General features: G+C 34.1%; 2 pseudogenes; one reads left to right on the plus strand and one right to left on the minus strand.

Moving 5' to 3' along the window:
• The first annotated feature begins 1,126 nt into the window (after window positions 1–1,126).
• LOC120186192 lies at window positions 1,127–6,775 on the plus strand (annotated as a pseudogene).
• Window positions 6,776–8,159: 1,384 nt separating this feature from the next.
• LOC120186203 lies at window positions 8,160–11,430 on the minus strand (annotated as a pseudogene).
• Between the last annotated feature and the right edge of the window lie 1,290 nt (window positions 11,431–12,720).

Below are 12,720 nucleotides of genomic sequence, written 5' to 3' on the forward strand. Positions count from 1 at the left end.
TAGAAAAATAATGGGCAGATCAGTGTAGTAGTAAAGAAAATACAAAAACCATGAGTGAAAACACAAACCCATAAAAATTGAACAATGAAACAAATTGAAATATCAACGCCAAGAATCAAATAAAAATGTTGAAAATATCAACGCCATAAGTAAATGCCTAAAAGGGAGATGGGAGACTAATACGCCAAAAGCAAATTGAACGCCAAATCGAAGTAGCAGAAGATTTTCTTTCAGCCAGAACCAACGGGGGTATTTTAGATAACGGAATCGGGAATAAGCAAATACTTAAGAGAGACGGGGATTGATATTCTCAGGAAAAGAGGAAAGAAATACCATTGTTGGTATTCATTCTTTACCTGCACTTGGGAATGAAGCTCATCCAAACATGGGTATCGTTACCCGAAAAAAAACATTCCCCACGAATGAAATATGATGTGAACCAAACGGGGCCTTGAGATCTTCTTCAAGTGGACATAGTGGTGGTACACAGACCCGAATATGTTATATTATATTTTTAATATATAAATTATATATTTTATTCCAAATATAAATAAATCCAATCCAAACTATCCTATAGATTATAATTACCCAACCCAAACCAAAGTTCCCAATTCCAAACTATAATTAGTGAGCCCAAGCCCCAAAGTAAAATGGTAAAGAAAAATACTCCAAAATTTGAATGAAAGAAAACATAAAACCTAATCTAATTTCAGTTCCAGAGCCAACATCCCGCCGTTCCTCCAAAGTTGCAAACCTCAAATCACTCTTCAGAGTTCAGAAGTCTTTGTTCCATTTTCCAACTGAGGTATGGAATCTAAAGCTTCTTCTTCTTTTTATTTCCAAACACCAAATTCCAATTTTGTTTGCTTATTAATCCTTGATTCCCTGAATCTAACATTTCTAAACGGTTTGATGCAGCCATTTGGTCTTCCAGCTTTTGAAGAAGGGGGCTTGAAGCTCTTTGGTAAATGTTTTATGATTAACCAAGCTCTTAAACTCTAAAGTTTTTTATGTCAATATATTGAACTTAGCTTCCTTAGATAAAGTCTTAAGATTTTATGCTTCCGTGGATGATTTTCTTAATGATGATATTTCTTTGCTTATTTTTTGCCTTAGAATCAATTCGATGCTCAAGTTAGATTTTGTTGTGGGCTTTATAGTTTCGGTTCCGGTCTTTAACGGACATTTCTACCAAAACTTTGTTCCTCTCATGGACAATGCCTGGTTATTAATTTTATATTCTATTGTGGTGGCACTCACCGTAATTTATATCTGTTTCTGTGGCATTTTCGGCAGTTTACCTCTCTATATGCTTCCTAGAAAGAGAACTGCTTCTGATGAAGTAATGGTTATAGAAGCTGATCCCGAAATTTCCAGCAACACCAACCACAAGGGTGCATCCACATCGTCCGTCAAGAAGCACCGCCTTGATAGTTGCACCATCACTGCCGTGGATAATGAATCAATGGCCAAGAACGGTGCTAATAGTGTAATAATAGGAGGCAACGGAGATCAGAGTAATAGTGGGGTTGTTGAATCTTCACAATCGACCATGGCTCTTAGTGATGCGAATCATGCTGAAATAGATGAAGATCTCCATAGTCGGCAGCTAGCCGTCTATGGCCGTGAGACTATGAGGCGGCTTTTCGCATCTAATATTCTTATTTCTGGGATCCAGGGTCTTGGTGCTGAGATTGGTATAAAATTTTGAAGCTTAGATGCTTTTTTATCTTTTCTCTTTTCTTAATTTGGTTAAATGGTTTGTGTCAAATAGGAGGCATAATTGCTTTTCCTTTTGATCAAGATAGATCCGGTTGTATTTGCATAGAATGTCTGTTCGTATGAGATGTAAAAGTTGATTAGATTTTGATGAATTGATATTTAGGGTTTTCTAAAAATTTGTTGACTTGTTTATAATGATTTCATTTGCTGGGCCTTGTCTTTCTCTGAATTTACTTGTTCAAAAATCTTTTTCAGTTACCATGTATGATGCATATATGATGGTTATTGATTGACGGCTTGACGCCCTATTTTTAAAACGGATTGGGTGCTGATGTCCTAGACTTGTTTGATGCATTTTTCTTGCAGGACTGATATTCTCACTGATACTTCTATTTATTCCACTTGTGCAGCAAAAAATCTCATTCTTGCTGGTGTCAAGTCTGTGACATTGCATGACGAAGGGGCAGTGGAGTTGTGGGACTTGTCCAGCAACTTCGTGTTCTCTGAGTGTGACGTCGGCAAAAATAGGGCTCTTGCCTCTGTCCAAAAATTACAAGAGCTTAACAAGGCGGTGATCATTTCCACCTTAACAACAAAATTAACGAAGGAACAACTTTCTGTCTTTCAGGTACTTCCTCCTAGTTGGATCTCTCCTAATTTATAATTGCATGCCGTGTTATATTTGAAGCATTAAAGGTTATCTGAATCTGGAATTGCTCTCTTATGTTTCATAAGAAACCTAGAGAAGTAATGCTGAAGCTTAATCAAATCATTTCAAAATTCAACTATTTACATATTTGGTTAGGAACATAGGAGTAAAACTAAGTTCAGGGGTGATTATAGAATAAGAACTTAAAATAAGGATAAGTTAAGGACAAATTACGTAAAACATTATCAAATTGTTGCAAAAGTAGTTATAATTTATGTAATTTGATAATCCTTTTCTTAAGTTGTCCTTATCCTTATTTTAAGTTCCTTGTTCTGGAATTACCCTAAGGGTGTGTTTGGTTCACGGAATGTAAGATTACAAGAAAATAGGATTACTGGGAATGTTGTATTTTGTGTTTGGTTGGTTTAACAAGAATGTAAGATTACTGTGTTTGGTTAAAGGAATAAAAGATGGAATGTATATTTGACCAAATTGTCTTTATTATATATTTGTTTTTTTAACAAGTTGGAAAATATTTTTATATTTTCTTAAAAAAATTAAATTCATAAAATTTATATATATATATTTTTACAAAATTGAAAATATAAAAAGGTTTAATGAAAGGGTAAAATTTTATTTTAACCACTGAACTTCATATAAAAATTTAATTGTAGACTTTTTTTGTAAATCTAAAATAGTTTAAGGATAAATTTTGTAATTTAACCTTCGTAGAATTTTTATTATTCAGTGACAGAAAAATGATATTTTTGAAAAGAATTTTTTTTAAGGGCATTTTATTCCAAAATGCTGGTAATCCTACAATACCTAAGGAAATGAAGGTAATGATATTCCCGGTAATATACCCAAAAAAATCTACTATTGGTAATAAAACATTATCGGGAATGAGATTTCCGACCAACCAAACATGAGAACGTGGATTCCATTCCCATGGGAATCTCACATTCCTTGATCCAAACACCCCCTAAGTTCAGGTACTTTTAAGCTGGTAAAAGGTTGGATGTAAAAGAGAATAAGGGAAAGTGTAAAAGAGATTCTGGGAGTGTGTTTACCCTACAAAGTGTTTGCAATTTCATCTTAAACCTTGCTCTATATTACATTTGTAATTTTGATGATTTTTATGTTCTCTGCATATTTCATCCGTGTAACTCATCTTCATCGCTGTTTTGTTCAGGTTGTTGTGTTTACTGATATCAGTTTAGAGAAAGCCATTGAGTTCAACGATTACTGTCATACTCATCAGCCGCCCATTTCTTTCATCAAGGCTGAAGTTAGAGGCCTTTTTGGTTCTATATTTTGTGATTTTGGACCTGAGTTCACTGTGGTTGATGTTGATGGAGAGGATCCTCACACGGGTATAATTGCGTCCATTAGCAATGACAATCTGGCACTTGTAACATGTGTTGATGATGAAAGGCTTGAGTTTCAAGATGGGGATCTTGTTGTCTTCTCTGAAGTTGATGGAATGACAGAACTAAATAATGGAAAACCAAGGAAGATTAAGAGTGCAAAACGATATTCATTTACTCTTGAGGAGGACACCACTAATTTTGGTAGATATATAAAAGGTGGTATTGTCACACAGGTGAAAGAGCCCAAGGTATTAAATTTTAAACCATTAAGAGATGCTCTCAAAGACCCCAGTGACTATCTACTGAGTGATTTCTCAAAGTTTGACCGTCCACCTCTGTTACATTTGGCATTCCAAGCATTAGATAAGTTTGTCTCTGATTTGGGACGCTTTCCTGCTGCTGGCTCAGAAGAAGATGCTAATAAGCTTATTTCTATTTCCGGTAACATTAATGAGAGCTTGGGAGATGGAATGTTGGAAGATATCAACCCAAAACTTTTGCGATTCTTTGCCTTTGGTTCCAGGGCTGTTCTAAATCCAATGGCTGCCATGTTTGGTGGAATTGTAGGACAAGAGGTTGTGAAAGCATGCTCTGGAAAGTTCCATCCCCTCTTTCAGGTTAGTGTTTATTATTCCTTGAGTGAATTGATTTTTAGTTGGTATTGGATGATTTAGAATTTAACCCCACTCACCCTTAAACATGAATTGTTGGAATTGTATGTGCTTTGAGCAATTGTCTTTGGTACTAAATGAGAAGGTTAAATTTGTTTGGTTCTGGCATAGAAGAGGAAAAAGAGTTATCAGATTAACAATTTAATTGAGTTGTAGATCAAACATCTTTTTGAAGCCATTTAACCTCCCTATCTTCCTCCTATTAATTTATTATTACCACATACTTGAAAACAAAGTTCAATGATTTTTTCTTTACCGTTGATTGAAACTTGTACACCCCCCTTTCTTTGGTTCTAATTTTCTGGCGTTTGATTCTACAGTTCTTTTATTTTGATTCTGTGGAGTCCCTTCCAACCGAGCCCATGGACCCTAGTGATTTCAGACCATTGAATAGTCGTTATGATGCACAAATTTCAGTGTTTGGGTCCAAGCTCCAAAAGAAACTGGAGGAAGCTAAAGTGTTTATCGTGGGATCTGGTGCACTAGGTTGTGAGTTCCTAAAAAATATTGCTCTGATGGGTGTTTCATGTGGTAGCCAAGGAAAGCTAACAGTCACTGATGATGATGTTATTGAGAAGAGTAATCTCAGCAGGCAGTTTCTTTTCCGGGATTGGAACATTGGGCAGGCCAAATCCACAGTTGCGGCTTCTGCTGCAGCATCAATAAATCCTTGTTTAAATATTGAATCTTTGCAAAACAGAGTGGGTCCTGAGACAGAAAATGTATTTGATGATACCTTCTGGGAGAATTTAACAGTGGTTATTAACGCATTGGATAACGTAAATGCCAGGCTTTATGTTGATCAGAGGTGTTTATATTTCCAGAAACCACTTCTCGAGTCTGGAACACTAGGTGCTAAATGCAACACACAGATGGTTATCCCTCATCTAACTGAAAACTATGGTGCCTCAAGAGATCCACCTGAGAAACAAGCTCCAATGTGCACTGTGCACTCATTTCCTCACAATATTGACCATTGTTTGACATGGGCTCGGTCTGAGTTTGAGGGTCTACTTGAGAAAACTCCTGCTGAAGTGAATGCTAATCTGTCGAACCCAGATGAATATAAAGCTGCACAAAGGAATGCTGGTGATGCTCAGGCTAGAGATAATTTGGAACGTATTCTTGAATGCCTTGAAACAGAAAAGTGTGTGACATTCCAGGATTGCATCACTGGGCTCGTCTAAGGTACTACCTTTGATGTTGATCTTTATATGTGTAGTATCAAAGATGGTGCATAGTTGCATTGTTTCTGACCTTATCCTTCTTCTCTGCTCAGATTCGAGGACTATTTGTGAACCGTATGAAGCAGCTGATTATACGTTTCCTGAAGATGCTGCTACAGTATGGGGCTCCTTCTGCGTCTGCCCAAAAAGATTCCCTCATCCACTTCATTTCAGCAGTGATCCAACACCTGCAGTTTATTATGGCCGCTTCTATCCTTCGAGCTGAAACATTTGGCATTCCAGTTCCTGATTGGGTTAAGCAACCAAAGATTTTGGCAGAAGCTGTTGACAAAGTGACAGTCCCAGATTTCGAGCCAAAGAAAGATGCGAAAATTGTAACAGATGACAAGGCTACTATTTCTACTGCATCTATTGATGATGCAGCAGTTATCAATGAACTCATCTTGAAGTTAGAACTTTGCACAAAAAATTTGCCTCAAGGGTTCAAAATGAAACCTATTCAGTTTGAAAAGGTTTGTTGTATTTCTTCTTCTGATTATTTAGGGTGTATATCCTTTGGGTATGCTTTTCACTTTTGAAACTTATGGAACTGGAACAAATGCTTTTCTATAATAATGATAATAATACCGACTCGCAAATTTGCAGGATGATGACAGAAACTACCACATGGATCTAATAGCTGGGCTTGCAAATATGAGGGCCAGGAACTACAGCATCCCCGAGGTAGATAAGCTCAAAGCCAAATTTATCGCTGGAAGAATCATCCCTGCAATTGCTACCTCCACGGCTATGGCCACAGGTCTTGTCTGTCTGGAGCTTTACAAGGCTCTTGATGGAGGCCACAAAGTGGAAGACTACCGCAACACTTTTGCAAACCTTGCACTGCCTCTGTTCTCTATGGCCGAGCCAGTTCCGCCCAAAGTCATCAAACACGGCGATATGAGCTGGACTGTTTCCAAGGATGAAACTTTTACAATGTTATTATTAGTGAGCACCCAGGATCGATATTTTTCACAGTAAATTCATCTTAAGTCTCCTATATGATGGTCTTCTCAAATTACTTTGTTTTCATCTTGTTCTTTGGAGCGATCTACTCGTTCAAGTGGAAAGATACCTATAGATCTCTTCTATCTGTATCGTTTAGGGTTGTAATTTGGACGAATATCTATAGTTGGGCTTAATACATATTTTGACCTTTGTATTGTTGTGAAATTCTTTGATCGTATTATAATTTTTTGTTTATTTTGCTCATCGGTTCTCATTTCGTTATCATATTATTCATTGACCATTTTCCTTGAAATTCACACCCAATTTATATATATTATGTTATCTTTTTATAACCGTAGTATATGTATGTTATATGTTAAATGAAGAACACAAAACCCTCTGTTTTAGCTCCTTAACCCAATTAAGATATATATTTTTCATTTAGCATACTTGATTAAAATTTTAACTTTGGTTATTAAATTAAAAGAAACTCTTTTGGTGATAGAAAAATTGAAGCATGTTAATAGTCGCATGACTATCCAAATAATTTAACCAATAGCTTTTCAATTATTAACCTTCCATGAATAAAACTAAAATAATTATGGTTATAGATTTGAAGTAAATTAAAAATTATATAAAAAAACAAATTACTTTATAAAACTATAGTAATCGGGGGTAAAAAAAACATAGAAAACTAGCTATTTTGCCGAAATTAAAAAAATACTCATTTTAATTAGAGTGCTAATAATTCGATAAACTTGAATTTTGTATTTGTAGTTAAATGGTTGAAAAAATAAATAAAAACTTGAAATAATTCTTGACAATAAAGCAGAGATTTCATTGACATAATGAAGTTTTTAAAGCCGTGGAAAACTAAACTTAAAAATCTATAATGGATACTCACCATACAACTTTGACAAATTCAATGTAACAAAAAAAAAGTAAAATAAATAACAGGAAAAACCAATATTTTGAAAGTTATAATATTTTAAAGTTTTCTTCTGTTTGAATTTCCTTCAAATTGGGTATTAAAACATAGAAGAAAACAAAGAAAAAGCGTGTATAATTTTTTTTTTTTGCTTAGCATTATCTTTCTATTTGAGATTTTTTCAATAGTACGATGTAATTACAAATTAATATTTAGTCAAGTGTTCATAATATTTCTTAATAATTAATAACATATTTACCCTATAGACGTAATCATGCAATTACTCAAATTGAATACTTTTAAAGAAGACAACACTCTATTTAAGTTTTTTTGTTTAATATTTTCTATTTAAGGTTATAAATAGCTCATAAGCATAAAAAAACCCCAAAGGATTTTCTACTTTTTTCTTTTACTTTCCCTCATCTTTAAAATTTATATTATCCAAATAAGGGAGAGGTAACTTAAGTTACTTGACCAACGGGCTGTTGATTGCCTGTTGCCCTTTCAATTGTCGAGAATGAATCGTTTTTGCTGAATAGATTTACTTCACCATTCTCCATTGCTGACATTTAAGCACTGTTTTTGAAAGCAAAGTATGTTTTGAACTATTCAAGCACAAGCAGAATCAATGGGTTTTTTTTTATCCTGCTGTCAACTACAAAAGGTTAGAAAGGATTAATTTTTATCAGCGCCTTCGTCAAATGCAGCAGAGGTAACTCGAAAATCCAGCTGCTTCTGATGCTTCGATCGCCTGCGTTCATCGAAATCTTCCCACCCTTCAACTATTCAAAGGATGGTCTTAATTAGGCATCTCAGATGACTTAAACCACAAATGAGGTCCATTTCAACTAAATAACTATAATAGAGGGATTGAAGTATACACCTGACGCAGGACATCCATTGTGATTTCAGTGTTATGGAGATCCAGTGTTGAGAGCTGGAGGCAATGTTTGAATAAGGTACAAGGCAGGGATTTTAGGCCGTTATTACTGAGATGCAACGCCTGCAGCCATAGTAAAAAGCATAAATACATTACTTGTAAGCACATATTTTAAGGAGGGAAAGCTCCAGAAATGAAAACCAACTATTTCTATGGACCAGCTACCCATGAGTCACTTGAATGACCTTAATTAATCAATGGAAGGGGATTTATTTCTACTTTTCTAGAATTGCTACAATGGGCTTAAGCTATTTATAACAATATATGAGTTAGGATCCAATTACACAGCATAAAACTTTTATACCTTTTTAGGATCGTTGGATTAACTGAGTTGAATGGTTGAGATTAAAACTTTTAAATTGAGGATAATCCCTTCTTTTTTTCATAAACATCTACTCATTTCTTAATGTTAATCTCATTCATTTTAAATCATCAAACGATCCTAAAAAGGTGTAAAACGAAAAAAAAAATTACAATGTGTCAACGGAACCTACCTCTCTCTCCCTATATATGTGTGTGTGTGTGTGTGTAAAACTGACAGAATAAAGAACCTATTGGAGACCTTCAATTTGTGCAAATTGCCAAAGGTATCGGGAAGCTCTGATAGAAGATTTTCTGAAAGATCAACCTGAAACATATTAAGCAGTTTAGTTAAACTATGCATTTGACTTGTTAAGAGTACAATAGCTAGATTATATGTAAAGACAAGGGCCAAGAATCCTATACCTCAACAAGAGAACCACATTCACCGATGCATGCAGGAATAGTGGTTATTCTGAATAACAACAAAAACGAGCAACACCAACCAAACACAAGTGAATGTGATTTTATCATGTATTGAAAAGAAGCCTATTTTACAGCCCTTTAATACATCCTAATAAAAACATTACTTACCGATTATTGTCGGCCTTCAAGACTTCAAGCTGAGTCAGCAAGCCTATTTCATTTGGAAGGCTAGTCAACTTATTATTGGCAACATTAAGCTGCCTTAGAGAAGTCAGAAAGCCAAGTGCAGGAGGTAAAGTAGTCAACCTGCAGATCGGATTTGAAATTACCATTTCTGTTACTTACAATGGAAATGCAGTCAAATTACTAGTAATATAACGAGCAACCTAAAGATTTTCCTACTTCATAGAATTCACTGTATTGATTATTTTGTGCCAGTAATACAGCTCTAGTCAAAGACCATGAGCTCAGTAAGCTTTGTAAGAACAATGTAACCCAACAAATCACCAATGAATATGCCTAGTAGGCGAGTACAGAGAGAAATGACCAAAACTCCATAATACCTCAAAGACAAGTACTTCACCAGCAGCAACTTACACCTAAAAACATAGCTTTCACAAGCAATGAAAAGAAAATTGGAGATTTCTTTTACAGAAGTAAACTCTAGCCATAAAAAACTTTTTTGTCACAACTCACAAGCACCATAACAGGTTTAGATCAGAGGCTTAAGCTTTCTGAGTTGGAAAGGAGAATTTATATTGATAAAGTGAGTTTATTTCACACTGGTGATCCGTGAGCTTTTATCAATGTTTCGTTTTCATCCATGACCTCTAGAAGTCACAATTATTCATCAAAAGAGAAGCTTTACCTGGCATTGCAAGTAAAATCATAGGAAAGCATATTGGATCACAGTTTGAAAACAGCAAGTAGTAAAAGGTTGATAGGAAGAGGAGAAAAAACTCACTGGTTTTGAGTGACGGATAGAACTGTTAAACTTTAAAGATGTAAATCCTTCCCACTGAATGGCTTCATCAGAAATACCATTCGCATTGAGGAACAGTTTCTACAAAGGGTTGAGATTCAAACACTAAATCTCAGAAAGTAATATACACAAATTAACCTAGTATCTCAAATGAAATTCCTGGAACACTATGGGAAACTATAAGTTCAGTATACCTGAATGGAATTCAAACAGCTGATTTTGTTTGGTACATTTTGGATGCTGTTGTTATTGACATCCAGGACTCTTGCCGAAGATCCACAATCCCATACTTCATCAGGTATGGTCTTACAAAATCAAATCAACACAAAATAATTTGGAAATTATTTAACATAGGAACCTCATTTCTTCAAGCTATTAAGTAAATAAATAGGAAAACCAGACTTAAAACTACAATCAACTGACGAAAGCAATGCCCCTAATCATCACACATATACCTTCAAATTATAGTCGGCTAATGCAATAACTCCAGTAGTCTTCCATCGTTCCAAACGACTCTTATCCATAATAATCTCAGTTCTGGCATCGGATCTTTTATACTCGGTTCCTTCGTCCTTGAAATAGGCCGAGTTTGAGCTTCTTTTAGAATAGGTCCGCCCTGTCCATTCCCCAAAAAGAAGAAAGAAACCCTTAAAAATAGACAAATTCTTCAATTTGATTCTTTCAACAATTCCAATTAAAAACAGACAAATTCTGAAAACCCCCATCCTCTTTTTAACTGAAACCATGAACATGAAAAGAGATACATATGATTTAAAAAAGAGAAAAGAAGTACTCCTTGGTGCAAACCCTGGGAAGTCATAAGCATAAGCTTGGCTCCATTCATGACCTCTGATTCCTTCAACGTCATTGCGTCCACCAAAAGCTTCCCTTTAAACAACCCAAACTTTATAAACCAAAAAAAAACTTAAATAAAATTGCAAAAAAGAAAAGAAAAGAAGAGACAAAAAAATAAAACCTCTGAAAATAAGCTTTTGGCCGCGAGGAAGAACATTTGTTAGAGGCTGGAGGTGAGATTAGTTCTTGATTGTTGAATCCTTTGATATCGATATTGGTATGGATCTTCCGCTGAACTTCACTGTTATGTTAATATCTATGCTGCTTTCGCCATCGTCTTTGCTCATTCTTCCCCAAGATTTGCTTTCTTCTTTTGCTCCTCGAATTATTGAATTGACGGGCCTTTAAAGTCCAACTCAACCGTCCCTAAACAAGGTTGTTGTGTTTGCGTCAGCTTCGCTGATTACAAAGGATAGTTCAAAGATGAAGTTTTTGTATTTTATACTGCTTCATTTTAGTTTTTACCGACGAATGAATAATTAATATTATGATATATTTCGATGATGGTTCGATGAAATTAATTTTCAGGTATATTATTTATTTTTTTGAAATAATATAATGTTTTTTATTAAAAAAATTTAACAAACACCTTAAATCTCATAAATTTAAGAAAGCTTACAAACATTTAAAAAAATGGTATATTTTTTTGTTTAATTTATCAATTTTGAGTGAGTTTCGTAAAAAATTAATCGTATAAGAATAATGAGGAGTGAAATGTGAACATTTTGATATTAATTTTACCATGAAAGACGATCGATGACATCCAATAACTAGTTACCATCATCAAATAGAAAGTGCAATGCCAAAATATTAAAATTATTTAAAAGTCTAATGGCAAAATTGATATACTCTTAAAGTTTTCCTTTTTTTTATTAAGTTATGAAGATTACAAAGTAGTATATGTTCTAAATATTTTCAACTATTTGACAATGAATGTTCAATCACTTTGCAGTCGTTGGTGCTTGAATCTATAACATGTAGAAACAACAACGATCCTTTAACTACTAAGGTAAGTTTTGCATACTCCTAAAGTTCAATGTCTAAAACAACGTCGTTTTAAGCATCAGAACGGTCGTACTAAAATAACATCATTTTGGTATAGTGTGCCACATCAGCAACAGTTAACTACGTCATCTTTTTGTTAATAACTTAATGACAAAATGACATACTTAAATGTAAAACAAAAATTCAATGCTATGTTGGAAAAAATTAAAAATTTAGTGATATAAACGAATTAATGAACAAAATTCAATAATTGTATACTTAGTACTACTACATTACATTAATATTATATGACTCATATAATTATTTATTAATTAAATCATTAAAATCAATTCTTATCATATGATTATGAATGATTCAACAAGTTAAACATTGTATCTACTTGTATTTGAAAATCTTAAAACAATTCAACATATAATACACGAAAATAATTTTTTAAAATCTTAAAACTAGCTCAATAGTGATTCATAGTATTGAATGAAGAAGATTGAAGAGTTTCTTTGTATTTTTTACGATGATTATAAATTATTTTAAGTGGTATTTAACACTAAGATATATTTTAGTATATCTATGATAATATTGATTATGAGATTCTCAAAGCACACGTTTTTAAGTATTATTTTTAAGTATTTTAAATTTTAAACATATACTCGTTTAATGGACGTTTTTCGAAATATCACCAGTGATCGGTATATTTACCG

The sequence above is a fragment of the Hibiscus syriacus genome, unplaced genomic scaffold (genome assembly GCF_006381635.1).
Source record: "Hibiscus syriacus cultivar Baekdansim isolate YM2019G1 unplaced genomic scaffold, ASM638163v2 tig00004004_pilon, whole genome shotgun sequence".
Classification (NCBI taxonomy): Eukaryota; Viridiplantae; Streptophyta; class Magnoliopsida; order Malvales; family Malvaceae; genus Hibiscus; species Hibiscus syriacus.